This window comes from Vidua macroura, chromosome 10, assembly GCF_024509145.1.
Source record: "Vidua macroura isolate BioBank_ID:100142 chromosome 10, ASM2450914v1, whole genome shotgun sequence".
NCBI classification, from domain to species: domain Eukaryota; kingdom Metazoa; phylum Chordata; class Aves; order Passeriformes; family Viduidae; genus Vidua; species Vidua macroura.
The window spans coordinates 15,269,601-15,287,018 of record NC_071580.1 but is presented as its reverse complement, the minus strand read 5'-3'; the positions used below and the strand labels follow the sequence as shown (position 1 = coordinate 15,287,018).

Genomic DNA, 17,418 nt, shown 5'->3' with positions numbered 1-17,418 from the left:
TGGGGGATATCAGAGTCCACCCTGACTAGTGTTACTATGCATTGTTTCCATCTTTCCCTTTTTGGTGCCTCAACTCATTTATGGTGCTCCTGATCCCAAAAACCTCAATGTTTTCAACACAGAAGATACTATACAAAATTGTATTTTTGATTTCCACACTTATTTACCTGTACTTTTGAATCTAAGTGGTCTTGGACTAGAGCAGAGCTACAGAACAGACTTCAAGCATATAAAAGCCCACGTACAGAGAGATCATTTCTCCTACCCAGAGCTGGCAAGACAAACTATCAAGAGCTCAAAGTAAGGCAAGACAGATGTGGAGAAAAATGAGGGAGAACAGAACAGCATACATGCTTTCTAAAAGCAAACATAGCTAAATCTACACCTAGTTACCTTGGGGCATGAGTTTGTCACAGACCTAGTTTTCGTAAGTTTTACTATTAAACGCTACACCTGAAAATCAAGGTAAAAAATTAGTTACTGCTCTGCATTAATAAACATTGGTATTAACCATGCTTCAAACAGCCAACTACAAAACCAAAAAAGGTGCACACTGCCAGTATTATGTCTAATGCCCATCTCAGGGCTTGACAGCCTCCTGAAAGTTTAACGCTTTTGTTCCCAAAAAAAACCCATACATACACAAGAGAACAAAGAACATGCTTGTATTCTTTTATTTCCGGCTTTATAAAAGTCTAGGAACTATGTGCCCTTCTTTACACTATGCTTAGTTATTTGGACTTCATGCAACAGAACACAAGTTGTCAGCAACAAGTTGCTGTGAAAGCAGAACAAATGTGAAATATACCTTGCCTTTCAGAGCCTAAAAAACCCCATCTTATTCAAAAAGGGACCTCAGCTTCCAATTTGAAACACCAAATTGCTCCCTACAACTCAAGGTTCACATTCCAGAAGATGACTCAGACTCTTTCATACCTTTCATGACGATCAGAACTCTGCAGTTAGGCATGTGCACTTTTTGTGGACACTATCAAAACAAATCATACGGAAAACACTTGAGAAAATGAGATTTTCCCCTCCAGTCCATGAGCCAGCATAGTATTACTGCACACTGATAGAATCATTCCAGTTTCTTCTCCGAGCATACCATTGTATGTTTGTAAGGTTTGGCAGTTTTTCTCCTTTCTTATCATGTCAGAAAAGGGACCTCTTTTCATCAGGCTGTAATCAATGAAAAACTATTCAAGGGTATAAGAAGTCAACTGTGAGAAGGGCCAAGTAACTTCCTGAGGTTTCCAAACTTTCCAAATAGGCTTAATGTATGAATCCTTACAAGAGAGACTTTTGACTTTTCTGGAGCAACCGAAGGTAACCATGGCTTGAACATCATTGCTAGTATTTCTCATGCATCTTCAATATTTAAGTCCAATATTAAACCATCATGATTAACTTTTTTGATAATACACCTAAGTTTTCAGTTTCTCCTGTACGAAAACAATATTTCCATTTTTCCTTACAGAGTTGACCATCTACTGCTTTCAGGGCAGTTTGCTGCCATATTTGTACCAAGTACCTTCATGAGTCAACTTTGACTGGCAGCAGTCAGTACCTCGCAAGACAAGCATCATCATAGACAAGGAGAGTAAACTGATTGGTTCTGTGCACTTGAACCCTGGCTGCCAGACAGAATTGAAGGAGAATATGCATATTTACACAGTTGGACTCTACCAACTTGATGGCAGGATTAGGAGAACAATTGCTTCTCAAACTGAACTTCGTACTAAAGCAACCATTGCTGGTATCTGAAAGCAGGCAGGAGAAGCCAGTTGACTTAGCCCTGTCCTCCACAGACATTGTACATTTGATAGGTAGCTAAAATTTCTTTATTTACAGAAGATAACTTTAAAACATGAATTCAGCAACTGTTTTGTTAAAAAAAAAATGATCCTGAGACAAGTGGCTACATACAAGCATTTTTTTCATTATTGCTCACCACTTAGAACTCTGAAAATAGTTTTGCTCCTTGAGAATTGCTTTATTTCATATAAATTGAAAAAAAATACATGAAGGAAAAAAGTTAATATGACTTTGTTTTGCAGTTACCAACCTCATGTCCTAAGTTAAAAACTGAGCTATGGAAACCCTCAGCAAGAAGTTGCTTCACATACTCCCATAAATGTGCTGTGATACTATGTAGTGATTAAAATATTAAGAGCACATTCAAAATATTACTTCTTCAGAAAACTAAGCATACTCACCCAAAGCTAATATGTTACTCTATCAAAAAAAAAAAAAAATCCAATGTGCTACTACCTTCAGAGTCAGTACTGAATGGGGCAGTGACACCTTGATGAAAAGAGCATAACAGAGTCAACAAAGTGCTTTATAGGGAGTGTTACTAATTTGACAGGTGATGAACAGGACACTGATCATCCAACAGGCCAACGGGAGATCCCAGAAAGATTCTGGGTTAAGTTTTTGGCAATGCCACAGTTCACCATGTTGTATTTCAGTATTTGATTATACTTTGTCACAAAAATTTAGCCCGAGTGTGACAAAAGACAGATCCATGATCCAAAGTGTTCCACATGATGCTTACCAACTAGTTTGTTAGAAAATAGCATGGCCTGTAAATACAAGATTAACACAGCTGAGATTCATTTAGCTGCAAATTAGGTACCAACATGTACTTTACTCACTAACTTTCCTAACTTCTTCTTCATCACTTAGAAATGAAAGGAGTTTAGTCAGGTTATGCTTCTGGACTGCTGCAGAGTAACTGGACGTGTCAGTGATGTAAGGATCCACATGGAAATTGATCATGTCTCCACTGATGGCATTAAAGACAAATGCATTTTATTTTTGCTACGCTGCTGCAGAAGGAATAGTGCTATTGTCACCTACAGCTTTAGACTTCAAATTTAGGAATGATTTTATAAGAACAAGTTTTCATTACAGTTTTTTTCTGTAATATTTACACTCTGGATTTGAGGACAGTCAAAGTACAATACAAAAAGGAAAACTAAAAAAAAAAAAAAAAAAAAAACCACAAAAACTTGTGCATGATTCCTGATTAGGAATGACTGCTTTGATTATTCATTTACTGGGAAGATGCAGAATATTTCCCCTAATGGTCACTTTGACCTGAAAAACTTTTGCAAGACATCAAAAGACTCCATTTTCATAAGCTCTTACTCAACAGGTTGGCACTCCTACTGAAGTAGATCTGCTATATTAATAAGCAGTAATGTCACACTGTGGATGACCTACAATCTTTCTACTAACAGCTAAGACATGTTTAGGTTCCTACCTATGCAACCATCTGGAGACTGAAGACTTAAAAGTTGTTAAATCAAGTTTACTAGTCATTTTTCTCAGAAAGAGACCCTAAGAAAGGAAAAAAAAAACCTGGTCACCTGTATTTCTAACACAACAATAAGATACACTAAACAATAAAATTTAAAAACATCTTTGCATTTAAGATCAAAAGAACAGAGCTGCTCACAATCAGCTGCATTTTACAAATAGAGAAACTGTTACAAGTTAAAAACATGTATATTGCCAAAAAACTTTAACCATTATTTTCAGAATTTATTCACCAGACCACTGTTTTTAAATGTCTTAGCTCAAATACAACATATTTTGTTAAAATATCAGCTGCAAAAACTGAAATACTAGTATTTTCGTAATATACATTTAACTCCTATAGATATTTATTAAGTAGACTACCAGAAAATAGAAAGCTACAGTTAACTTTCATCGTGCTTTCATGCCCATTATGTAGATTTTTACATACATAAAATACAACTTGTTTAAAAACTTTTAGCTTAACGAAAATCTTAATAAATCTCAGAAACCTCAGACATCAAATACCAAAAAAATATTTTTTTTTTAATTTAAAATTAAAAAAACCCAAACCAAAACCCCAACCCTGTACAATTAGAACTCTAGTTTTGAGAGTGGAAGAAGGAGAACTGAAAAGAAGAGACTACACCAGAGATAAACAGAAATAATCACAGGAATGCTTGCTAGTTTTTAAAGTCTTACAAAAGTATATCCACAGTGTCAGTTCCCACAAGAAAATCTTGAAAAATTAATTTAAGTGCTCAGAATTCCTCTTCTTTCTCATATGATAGATGTACTTCAAATTTATCAGATGGTAACTATTCAACTACTCTTTATGGCAGCCTTTAAAACACCAGGAAACTCAAAATTCGTAATACATGCAACACGAACTGTGGAAGTTAGTCTAAGTTTTGTATTACAGTGTTAGAAGCTCTGAATCATTATTATTTCTGCTGAACAAGGCAGGAAGAAAAAAAAAAAAAAACCTGATCTGTCTTTTTAGGGGGGAAAAAAGGATTTAAAATAAAAATTATTACTGGATTGCTACACATAATAAAAACTCTCCCAAAACAAACTACACACACTCTGAAAGCGTTCTTAAGTTCCATGCCAGACTTACAGAATAAATTTAGGCCAGTACCAAGCACTCATTTCTTCCCCGTGTGTAAATGCGACACAATCAGGCCTCACATGCAGGCCTCTCTCTCCAACACAGGCAGGACCTTTGTTCGATACGTCGATGTTTTCCCCCCAAAGCCCTTGACATAACTTTCCATTCTTTCCCCTATTATTTTCCGGTTCCCCGTCTAGACTTTGGGACTCCCGAGCCGTGCAAACCCCCGCCTGCCGGAGAGCCCGTGCACTCGGAAGGGGGAAGGGGGAACAATAAAAAAGTTGGACACAGGAAGACAGGCCTGCAGGTCTGGCGAGAGCCCCGGCCTCGGTTCCTTCCCTTCCCCGGATCACCGGGGCAGCGGCCGGGAGCCCCAGCGCCACCAGCCCCCTCCAACTTGTCCCACGACCCAGCCCCCCGGGAAAAGGGAAGGAGGAAGAGCCAGGCAGGAAAGGCAGAACCCAGCGTTTGATCAGCCTCCAAGTACGACGCATTATGCAAGCAAACGCAAAGACCAGGCAACTTGCTTCTTGACTGAAAACAAGAAAAACATCAGCTCGAAAACATTTAGCTGCGAAAATAATCCCTTTCGTGGGCAGCCAGCTTTGTGACTCCGACCCCACGGGCGCCTCCGTTTTCTGCCCACCTTCTTCCTCCCCCCAAAAAAGCTTGTGAAATATGGACGTCGGCCGATTGTTTAGCATTTTTACCGAGCTGGGCAGGAGGGAAAGAAAAAGAAATTGCTGTTTTTTTCCTTTAAGATATTCCCTAGTTTCTTTAGAGGGGGGGAAAAATAAAAGAGGGGGTGGGAAAGAAGGGACCACTAAGGAAAAGGGGGCCAAGCGGAGTGGGGGAGGGAAGACATGGAAGGGCATCGAAATCGGCACGGCAGTGTCAACACTGACACTGCCCTTTTGTATCAGCAGCCACATCGGGCCCGCCAAGGGGCGGCCGCGCTGCCGCCCCCCGCCCCACCAGGCGGCCCGGGAAAGGCCAGGTGGCCCCCGGCACCCCTGCCCGGGGTAGGGGGGGCGAGGGATGCCCCTGCAGTGGGCTCGGGGACCGCCTGGCCATTTTGTCAGCTCCGTTTCCACCCCTTCCCTCCACGGCGAGGGCCCCATTCCACCCCTCCGGGCCGCCCCACACACTCACCAGCGCGGCGTCGCGTCGTTCCCGGCTCCCTTTCGCCCCCCCACCCCCATCTGCAACAATGCTCCGGGATGGCGCCGCTCCCCTCCCCCTGCCCCGGGCCGCCAGGAAGGGCAGCTCGGCTAATGCCAGGATGACACAACAGGCCCGGCCCGGAGTCGCCGAGGGGCCCGGCGAGCGCCCCGTCGCCCCGCGCCCGCCTCCCCGGCGCCCCCCGACCGAGCGGAGGGGCCCCGGGTACCTAGTTTGTCCCGGTGCGGCCTCCGCAGACGCTCCGTGCCTCCCTCCTCCCGGCAGCAGCCGCCTCGCTTCCCTTCAATTATCAGCTGAAGCCGCAGCACCGAGCGACGCCTCGTCCGCCGCCTCCGCCGCCGAACCCCTTCCAGCGGCGCGAGGGGGAGGCCGCGGGACTACTTTCTCCTGGCGCCGGGGCCCCGCCGGGGCCCGCGCGCGCCCCGGGCCGGCGGGCGGCCCCTGCCCCGGCCACCGCCCCCCGCGCAGCCCCCGCCGCGGCCCGGAGCGCGGCCCGCTCGCTGCGCTCGGCGGAGCCGCTGGCGGCGGTCGGTATCCCTCCGCCGGGGTCGTCACCTCGGGTCCGCGGGAATGTCCCCCCTCGGGGCGGCCAGGGGGCGGCCGGGCCGCGGGTCGCTGGTGGTACCGGCGGCGGGGGTCAGACCCTGCCCGGCACCGCGGGGCCGCCGCGGCTGCTCCTTTAAGAGGGGGCCGGGCTAGCGGTGACCCCGCGCGATGTCCGCCCCTTCCTGGTTGCCATGGAGACCGCCCGCCAGCGTCCCAAAATGGCGATGGCGAAGCCGCGCGGGGCCGCCGCTCTCTCCGCCGCCCGGGAAGGAAGGAAGGCAGAGCGGCAGGCTGAGGCGGCAGCGGTTTTAGCGAGGGCTTGTCCTTGGGGAAGGAGCCCCTCCGTGCCGGAGCAGGACGAGGGGCCCCGTTAACGCTGCCAGGAAGCGACCCGGGAGGCGCCACCAGTAAGTGCCGCTGGTCTGGCCTCCTGAGGGCTGGGAACGCCCGGCTGCGTGAGGGCTGGCTACCAAAAAGCGTATTTCCAGGCATGGGCCAAAGTGTGTCTAGACGGGGAGCCTCAGTGGGAGATTCCTTCCACCTGGGCTTTCCCGAGCCTGCGGGATGGGGCTCTCGGTGAGGAGCCACAGGAAAGGAGGAAAGAGAAATGTGCGTTAGAAGCCTTGCGAAGTAGTATATACACATCCTGATTTTGTGCCTTTAAAAGACATAAGTTTACTCTCAGAAATGCCTCACAAATAAATGTGGTGCGACATTTAACGCAAATAAACGACAAATCCTTAAGTATTCCTTCTAAAGATAAATTTAGCTGCACTTTCAGGGTAATCAGACTTAAGGCAGAGGGGTAAGCAATAATCTAACATGTCATTCCAAGAACATGAAATTAACATCTGGGAATAGGAAGGCTGTATATATTTTCCACATTGTACCTGGAGATGTTAGAAGTCCTGCCTTTCACCAGTGTAGATAACTGTTTTTTCAAACAGGAAAATAAGCAATGATAAATATCTTGAGAGTTTTTTGAACTTTTGTTTTAAAATATCCTGCAGAATGTGCGATACTAGTATTTTTCAGAGTAATCTAACAGAATCATCAATGAGAAATGTTGGACAATAAACAAATGAAATTTAACAAATCTGATTGTGAGTTTATAAGATTATGAAATAAAAATACAAATAAAATATAATCTTTGTTTCATTTTGAGACATTTTTTACTTAAGTTTTTATTTGTTAGAGAGAAAACCACAAATGTTTGTCTCAAGCTGGACATAATGATTTAGAAAATGTAAAGTTTCACAAACTTTTCTGAGAAAGTTTTTTAAATGTCTTACCAGAACAAAAAAAAAAAAAAAACAAAAAAAACCCACAATATATTTTTTAACTAGGAGGAAATTTTCAGGTTTTTTTTCATAAAGAAAAGCAAAATAATGAACATAGGTTCTTTCAGAGAAGAACTGCTGCAAAATAACTGGGAAATACATGTTTTTGAGTAGCTGAAGTCTTGTAGTGGTCCTGTCCCACTGACCCCATAGGAATCCTACCAGTGCTCTGCTTATCTGTGGAATGTGACTGAGTGTTGTGGGGTCTTTGCTATTCATTTTTGCACTTGGATAATAAAAATAAGATGATTCTTGTCATTATTCCTGTCTTCAGGTTTTTAGTTCTCATATCTGTTTCCTGTCACACACTTGAGGTATCTATTCTTGGGTTTGTTTTCAGCTGCCCAAATATATCCTGAAAATGAAGCAAAACCAGTTAACATAAACCATGCAAAAAAAGCTTCATAACTGTCAGTGTAAGTAAGTTCAAATTGTTCTGCAAATGCTCATTGTACCAAGCATTACCAGGAAGCTGGTGTCATTGAAAAAATAACTGGTTTGGACTGTTTGAAAAATTCAGCTTTGATTTTATGGCAATAAGATCATTTGAGTATTGTGCAGTGAATGTATGTATTTGAATATATCACTATATTTTCTGAAGTGAATGCATCTGATTCCAGGAAAACTATCCAAATCACTCAGATTTTAATTCCTTACTCTCAAAACACCTTCACATAAGTAGTGTCTCCAGATTTAACTTCTGTACATGTAAAACTGCTGGATGCTTGTTAACCTTTCTACAGGCTATGGAATCTCCTGCAAAGAGACCTGTGTCAAAAATAGCAGTTGAAGGTATGTGCATCACTGATGTTCCAAGTTGTGTCTCATGTAAAATATATTTAGCCATCCTGGGTTAGCATGGAGGAGGCCTCGTTGTTGGCTCATGTTCCCAGTGTGCTATTTTGCAGTTTCCTAATAAATAACAGTCTTTGCCTGAAAGGCCTCACAGTCTGAGCCTCCAATCTAGCACAGGGCTACATGAATGCTGAAACCAGCTACTTTGAATAGCCCTGTTCTTGGAAGTGAGTGGTTTCAGAACTGTCTGTTGTTATTTTCTTTAAAGCAAAAAGAGAGTTTGTGGCTGCATAGTGGATTTGTATGAAAGCTCCCATAATTCTGTCCAGTGTTGCCTTTCTTTGAACAGTCTACTTGGGCTTTACATGAGCAGTAAATTCAGCTCCTCCAGGATGAAGTTATCAATTCACTGGGCATGTCTTCTAAAGCTCCAAGGCTTGTGGACCTGTGGTCATGGCCAGGATTTCCAGGTATCAGCTGACTATAAAGTCAAAGTGTCACAGAACCAGAAATCCTGTACAAATACAGACGATCTTAAGAATGTGTTAGGGCAAAAAACTTAGTTGCATAAATGAGCATTCACAGAATACAATTCACCCAGCTGGACTGTGTGGAAGAAGAGATCTTCTGAGCCATCAGCGAAAATAATTTTTTTCAAGTAGCTATTTTAAGTCAGCAATCATAATTTTACAGATACACAGAAACTATTCCACATATTTCCCCTGTGTGGGCATCTGCCAGTTCCACTGCAGAAATATAAGACTGAAAGAGACAACTTCAGGTCATGCAGTCCCAATGCCTGCTGTTTCATCCAGCTACATAATAGATCTTCATAGCATAAATGGGATTTGATGTGTTTCAAAAAGAAGCTTTTCTTCTTCTGCTACTTCACACAGAACAACTGCTCCAGATCATAATTTCTCTGATGGTTAGAAGTGCAGTTATGCAGATTAATTTACATTTATTTTGTGTAGGTAACAATGCTGTATATATGTGTGTATATATATGAGATATATTGTATATATTTAATGAATACACACTCTGGATAGGGCTTGTTTTGTTTTATCAGTCTCCACTTCTGAAACAGAGACTCTGCTTCTTGGTCACTCTCATTTTCTCATTGCACTAATTCCCATTAATACTTTTGTTCTTAATAATAATAAGCCTGATAAGTACCATTTGCAAAAGCATTGTTACTTCCCCATGTCTTCGAAAAAACCTGGGTGATTTAAATTTTAGGTTTGTATTTAACTTTCTACACCAAAATCACATTAATGACTCTTGATCATCCTTCGATTAGTTATTATTCCAATGTCTTTCTCCTCTGTCAACTTTCAATTTTAACCTTTTGGTTTATGGCCGAAATTATTTCCAGATTAATGACTTTGCCATTTGTACTATTCAAAATTTTTTTTTATTTGTTTCCTTTTTTCCTCTCCAGGGCTGCTCTGAGTTGTTATGAAGGAGAAGTTGGTGTACATGTCAGAATAAACATAATAAATAAAAAATCATTCTTGGCCATAAAATGTGTTCTAGGAATCCCGCTAGTATTCATGGGAATGGTGAATAGTTTTTGTTTTGTTTGAGTGCATGTACTATTACATAGAATGAGAATCTTTTTGTTCAAGACTGACACGAGGGATGGCAACTTGTTTCATGTATACCTTTTACTGTACATGTTTTTCAATCTTGAAATGCCAAATTAATATTTGATATATCCATTAAAATTTGGCAAGGTTTATCACAAAAAACAATAGATGTTATCTGTTTGTACAAGGCAAGTGATAAATCCTATGGCTTCCAACATTAAATGTAAGATGGCTTGAGAGAGCCACCCAAATAACCTTTCAAAATAACATTTCTTATAAATTGTCTAACAGATGATAAGTACAGGTTTTGAGAAGTGCACGAGAGGAATCCAGATGGTGGGGTAGTGTAGGAAAGATCAGTCACTCATTTTGGTCAAACAAGGAATACAGACACACATCCCCCACCCTCAAAAAAAAAAAAGTCTGGTGCTTAATGTGCTTATAGGGCAGGCTGATAACTGGAATGATGAGGCTGGTAACAAAAGAAATGTAATGGGAAAATGATCCGCTCAACATGTAATTAATACTAGCATCTGTCACCATTTAATGAATGCTACACTAATCAGAAGATTTTGTCACGTTAGTAAAACGTTCAGCTACTTACCCACAAAAGCCTGGCTTGGTACATTCATAAGGCTGCCGTGGTTCTGTGCAATATTCCACACATGATCTGCTCGTGTAACAGCCAGGACTCTGTCAAATATGCAACTGCAGAATTGTATGTTTGGCCAGAGATCAGCAACTGGGTTCTCTCAAAGATATACACAGGACATGTAGATGAACAAACAGTGTGAGTAACTGGGCAAACAGTTCTCATGAATGTTCTTGTTCTTTACCCCTCATTGCTCCTATTGTTTAGTGTTCGCCTCTATGTCTTCAATCACTTTCTGATTAAATCAATACATTCTCAGCACAGCACATTATTTTGGATACTGAGTACTATAGTATTTGCTTTAAAAATCCTATAATTATAAAAATACAAGTTTTTTTCTGGCTTTTTTAGTTGTAAGCAAAAATTCTGAACCTATAGCACTTAAATATTTAATAACTTTTTTTAAAAAAATCCTTTTCCAATAAACAACCCAATTCTCTAACTGATCTTTTTAAGTCCTATACTACAAAAACCCAAACAATCAAAAAATCACCACCACCAACATAACCCAAACAAAAATTAAACAAAACAAAACACCCCAACAACTTATAATTTTCAATAACATTTCCATTTTAGGAGACATTAATAAATTTTTTTTTAGTGGTGGACTGGCTGATTTTCAGTTGTGAGAACCTTCATTATTTATTAAACCTCCAAGGATAGCTCCTCCATTTGGAAAAAAGATATTATACAGTTAACTGTTATATCTTGGGCTTGTTTTCAAGTCTTTATGATGACATTTGATATGTAACCTGTTTGATTGACAGCAGATGCCATTCGAAGTGCTTAAGACAGATGGATGGGGGGGAAATTAACAGATGTTCTAATAGTAATTCAGCTGAAATTAATTTCATGTTACACAAAACAATTTTTGGAAAGATAAGTCTTATTTTAAGTAAATATCTGTGGGAGATGAACCTTTTTCAACATTCTACTATTTGATTTGCATTTGAAACCCGAGGGATGCCATATCAGTTACTACCTAGCTGGATTCTATCCAAGTCTCTTCTTTGACTTTTCAAACAGAGATTTGTGTTCTAAGCAAACAAAAAGAGCACAGAAATTTCTCAAGAGGGAGTTAAAAAAAATATATTTTTATTATGAGCTATTTGTATGGAAGACTTCAACTGCATAAAATAGGGACTTCTTGTTGTCATAAAGTAGAAATATTTCAATAATAGTTTGTTGAGACCAGGAGACAGCAGCCATGTTGTCCCACCTCAGGAAATTCTCTGCTATTCTCTGCTGAAAAGGTGTATTTCCAAAAGAATCGAACATTTTCATGGTAATGCTAACACACAGCATTAAGCAGTTATTATCAGGAGAATGTTCATTAAGCCTAACATACATAGAGAAATCGCCTTTGCTTTTTCTGCTGTCTCTAAATCAGACATCAAAGTAAACTGTAGAGCTGCTTGGAGAAAATGGAGACAGTTTCTCTGTGGAAATAATGCTGCACTGGAAAAACATGAATATTGTTGTCAGGTGTCAGTCCAAAGCTAAAATAAGTTAGTTTAGCAGTGTTATGACACGTTATGGTTTGGATGCCTGATGGTATCTCTCACTTCTTCTATGATGTGCCACCTCTGGGTGTGTACAGTTGCTAGATCTTATCCATATGGTTTTGGGGAAGATTTGGGAATTCTTTGGTCATGCTGCAATATTGAAAATGTAATACAGCTCAAGAACTGACATAGGAAAATTTGGGCTTTTAACAACTGAAATGCAATTTGTGATGTGTTGCACTGGCAATGCTGGAATTTCAGGGCTTTCATTATTAGTGAAGCAAGATTTCTCTACAGAAGGCATTACATACAGCAATGTAAGTGGTAGGTTTTTACCTTCCCAGAAGGCTCAGTTCTCTTTTTTGGAGGGTTGTTGTTTTGGATTTTTTTCCTTACAAACATAACCAAATGCTTAACCCTGTGAAACATTCATTTATTGATTTGAAATGAGATATATATCTTATATGGAATGATTATTACTTGTGAAGTTGAGTTCTTAGTGAGCCTATGATAATGCAGTGCTGTTGTGTGGGCTTATAAAATCCTTTTTCAGTAGTGGTTGAGCTGTTATTTGAAGATACATTGGAATATTCTCGTATCAGTTTCAACTGAGGTATGTTAAAGATGATAAAGTAATCTTAGTTAATTTGCTATTAATCTGGTTTTACTGTATCACTGGTAGCCTAGAGATATATTTTTTACTTTTGTCTCAGCTGGGTTTTGTCTACTTATAACTAGTCTTTAATATACTGACAGCAGGATCTCACAGAATTGCAATGTTTAAGCTCCAATTTTAAATATTATGCATGGTTTTAATATTTGTGGCTTTCTTTAAAATTATTGTACTTGATCTAGTCCTGCCTCACAAGGATGATTTTCAGTTCATGAAGGTGTAATAGTTTCTCAAGGTATGCAATCACAACTACTTTCTGCTTAATAATGTAAACATTTCTTGATGTAACCAAGTTATGTTCGCATGTTCCTTATTGCTAGTGCTTGTCCTTTAGATACAAAGAAAGATTTAGTTATATTTATTACTTGCCTTACTTAGGTAGGAAATCCTTATCAATCTTCTTCTGTCTTGGGATACCTCAGGAGTAATTCTGCTTTCATGTTACCCAAGGTAAGTTTGTGTTCTTGCCTGTTTTGTTTTCCTTTTTCCTGCTTCAAGTTAGAAAAACAATTACTGCTTTTTTTGTCGCTTTATTAACCAACAGCTGTTTACATTATTTCATTTTCCATATACACAGTAGCATTCATGATGAACTGTCAGATATGTTTACTTGATGAGGCATACCATATATTTATACTTTTTTCATTTATCAAATATAATTAAATGCACTCAGCAAAGTGTTCAAGGGAAAGAAGAAGGCAAGAAGTGTAGAAGGCAAAGCTAGAAAAGGTTCAGAATTTTTATCTCAATGTGAGATAGGCTATGAAAGGTCTTATCTAAAGATGCACCAGTGGAACCTAGAAATAATTTTTAAACAAAGTTGCTGGTCTAAACTGCTCTGTGGATTTTTATTCTAAAGATTTGCTTGATTTTGATTTGGTATAAACTAAATCAGTTTGTGTTAAACTGAAATAAGCCTAAATAAAACCAAAGTAAAAGTGCCTGCAGCTTTTGGATGGACTTCACAAAATTGGATTAAAATTGTGCATTGGGTACGACCAGTGTAAATGTCATTTGTTGGCTGAAGCCTGAATTACACAAATAACCTGGAGAAGGGTGGGAACTAGAAGAATGAACACTAGTGCACAATAAAATGATAGAAATTTTTTGTTGAAAAACTCAAAATAATACTGTAGAAGGAGAAGTCTAGGAGAGTGTCTGAAGCCAGAGTTCTAAATAACATAATAGGATGATAGTGAACAATAGAGTGAAAGGAATGACAGCAGATGGGGATTGCAAGCAAGAGAAGCTGTGTGGCTGGAAAGCATCAAAAAAGCAAGCAGATACTTGTGACAGAAAATGCAATGTATGTTTTAATGCATGTGCATATCAAATTATCATGACAAATGATAACGATATTTCAGCTTTTGCTAAGTTGGTGCTACATTTGAGTTGTACAGTTCTTTCCTCCTATGCAGTTTATAATGAGACTGAAGCCTAAAGGTAATCAGTGTTAAGTTTCATATAAAATGAGTAATTAAAATTGGACTAGAAAAATCCTAGTGTTTGAAGAAACAGGAAAAAAAATCAACCAGCAGGTAGCACATGCTACCTGTAGTACTGGGCTGATAACTGATGGAGAGAGAGGGCACACTTGTTAACACAGCTTTTTCTAAAAACTGGAGATGTGCGTAGGAGCCAAGTATATGAGAATGCCTGCGCCATGTGATAGATTTCTTTAGTGTTCCTGTCTTCTGATTTGAGGTGGAATTAAAGCTGTAAATAGACAGCAAGGGAACTTTGAAAAACACACTGATAGTGTTAGTCTGTTCTTAAAAAATGTGTTGAGATTTTAGGGACCAGTGCAATAATGTTCCTAAAAATTTAGAGTAGGAGATGTCGGTGCTGCAAGTGAGTTGCCCACGTACGAATACAGGAAAACAGTTTTCAGCAGATATTAGATTAAACTGGTGGCAGATATATGCAAATCAGGAAGATAAGAAGTATCCAAGAAGGGAGCAGTGGGATGATTTAACTAAGACTTCATCTGTAATAAAAAGGATTGCCAGTTATATGTACAGACTCTGCTAAAAGAGGTGCAGATTCCCTAAAAATTCCTTTGCACTGTAACACTGCTGTACTTCAGGACATTTTATACAGATAGCAAAAGTCTGACTGCTCTGTTATGTTGATTGGAGGTTTTTTACTCTAATAAAGAGGAAACAAACTCAAACACACACACAAAAAATAATAATTCAAAGCATTGACTTGATCTGAAATTTTAAGAGGGAGACCTTGAAACTGAATTAAGGAGGACAAAACTAAAGGAAATGGTTTTAAATTAAACCTGTCAGTGTCTTATCCATCTAGAAAGGAATGTTATGTATTGCACTTAGCTTGCATGCCTTGTTCTGTTAAGTAGTGGAATAATCTCTTTGTGGCGGTCTGATCTAGGTCTGCCTGTTTAATCACATTAATAAATGGCAAGAATCATGCTCATAAGTGAAGACTCTGATCCTCTAGAGTAATATTTTATTCCCTCTGATAGTTTTGCTTTCCCTTCAGCACATCTCTTCCCTTCTGCATTGTTTCTCGCTCTTGTATTGTTTCTCTGATCTGTGTGCACAAGTCCGTACAAAGGTGGACCTTAGCTTCCAAAGCACCTATGCTGTAAGCAGCTGTGATAAACAGCTTTACCTACTTTTCTTTTTCTTACTTTCTTCACTCTTTATTTATTTTCTCTCCCACCCACAGGCTCTGGGAAAACCGAGGAAGAAAGATACTAAAATAGGAATAAACCAGGTATGAAACTGAGAGAAAGGGAAGAGTCCATGGCAAGATGACAAATTTTGTGCTCAAATATAAGTACTGCATTCCCCAAAGGAAAAGACAATTATTATTTCCAAGCTTTTTATTATATCTTCCTCCTGTATTTAAAAAAAAACGTTTTTCAGATGCTCTAAGTGGGAGCCTTCGGTAGTCATGCATACACACACGCAAAGCTAATCCCTTGGTTTAAGTGGGTTGATGTTTCCAAGTATGAGTGAAGTGAGGGAAAAATTATCAACTTCATAGTTGCTACATGTGAAATTTTGGAATTGAGACATTTCTCTTCTCTTAATGCACTTGAAATTTTTGTTAAAAGCACCACACAAAAGAGTTTGCCTTGCCACCAGGAAGTTATATTTTCTCCATGTGTCATTATCTCTGAACTCTGCTAAGTCACTGTTATATTTTTGTTTGCTAACTAAAGCAAACTAAAGCTTGTTTTAGCTTTCCTTGCTATTAAAACTTCTTTTTCTCCAAAACCAAAGCAGACATAGGAAAGGGAAGTATGTGGGTTTTCATGATGACTAATGTGGTCCTGAGAAGAGTCTGTACAAACTTTCAAGTACACACTGTTATCCAGAATTTCAACTCAATGATGTGTATGGGTATTTCTTGTAGAACAGTTACTTTAGCACAGCTGGGTATTAGCTTTTACACTTTAGACTCTGTGGCATCCATGAAGTGGACATACCTTAGACTGAGAAATGGACTATGTCTAGTAAATGCCAAATAAACCTACTTGTTCTTCTTGTGAGTGCACATCAGAAAGAAACTTTTATCTTGTAAAGATGTAATCCTATCAGTGTAGAAAAAATAGTAATGTATATAATAATTTCTTATATTATCACAAATGTAAATGTTGAGGTTTTATATCAGTAGTTAAATGAAGCAGGTACCTTGTAAGCCCTACCTTAAATTTGAGAAGAAATTCAATTAATTCCCAAAAGAACAGCAAGCATCACAGACGTAACAGGCAGCAGCTAGTGCCTGTCTGATTTCATATTGTTCATATTGTTGAAATGTGGAATGGCACAAGTGCATCACTTTAGTTTAATTTCAGTTTGTGGACTCTCGCACTATTGCACCCAGATGTGTTTCATTTTCTGTGTTTACTCCTAAAAAGTTGTCCTTCAAAGACTTCTGAGAACCCTAAATAAATTAGGACTTCATTAACTGCAACCTCTGATAGTCCATTTTACTTTCTTTTTCAGGTCAAAGCCTGCCAGTAATTTTGAGCTACATAGCAGCACAGTCCTGAAACTAGTATAGTCCCTTCTTCCAGGCTGCATTTGATAAATGTTCACATTGTTGCATATTAACCAAATCAGAACCCTCAAAATAATCTGCTTTGGCCAGTCATATATTTTCATTACCAAGAGCCTAACTGGTTTTGGAGGCAGGAAGGAAAAAAGGAGACTTAACAGATTCTTCAGTTCCACACGATCTGCATTCTTGCTTTTAAGTTAATCACAATATGCCATTGTAGCCTTGCATGAAACAATTGCCTGTGTGTGTTATCATTCCACAGGAGCTTATCCCACAGGGATCAAAATAGCATTGGCTTGAGCTGGGTCAGTGTCCATGCCTAAGGATGGCCTCACTCCAGCTCTTTGTAAAGTTATGAAGCATTTCATTTTAGTTATTTTGCAAATACCTGTCCATTGACAGTGCTAGCTGCTTTCATAGTTTAGACATGGTTGCCTCTTCTTGGTGAAAATTGAGTAAAATTTTAAGGTACCTGTTTTGCATTTTTTAAAGTGACCTAGAAGCCTCAGCTTCATTCACTTGGAGAATGACCATAGCTTTGTCTAAACCTAAAGATTTCTGTTGTCCAACTCAAAATTTCTTTTATTTCTTATGCAGTCAAAGCTGCAGTGTGGATGTAAATGCAACTGTGTGAAAAACTTCACTATAAAGTAAAAAAAAAACCCTCTACTATGGTATCAG

General features: G+C 39.5%; 1 protein-coding gene and 1 long non-coding RNA gene across 5 annotated transcripts in view; one reads left to right on the top strand and one right to left on the bottom strand.

The window, feature by feature from the left end:
• Positions 1 to 6,241, bottom strand: part of TRIP12 (thyroid hormone receptor interactor 12) — an 80,083-nt gene extending 73,842 nt beyond the window's left edge. The window contains exon 1 of one of the 4 annotated variants that reach the window (XM_053986510.1): positions 6,158 to 6,241. The gene's annotated coding sequence lies outside the window, so the exon portion shown is untranslated. Of the gene's footprint in view, positions 1 to 3,271; positions 3,297 to 5,572; positions 5,643 to 5,810; positions 5,927 to 6,157 lie in introns of those variants that run through there. The other 3 variants (XM_053986507.1, XM_053986511.1, XM_053986514.1) reach the window with 3 other exon arrangements.
• A 120-nt stretch (positions 6,242 to 6,361) lies between these two features.
• LOC128812240 (uncharacterized) lies at positions 6,362 to 17,292 on the top strand. Its single transcript, XR_008438660.1, has 5 exons — positions 6,362 to 6,555; positions 8,232 to 8,280; positions 13,081 to 13,152; positions 15,397 to 15,444; positions 16,683 to 17,292. It is a non-coding gene; the product is annotated as an uncharacterized LOC128812240 (long non-coding RNA).
• The last annotated feature ends 126 nt before the right edge of the window (positions 17,293 to 17,418 follow it).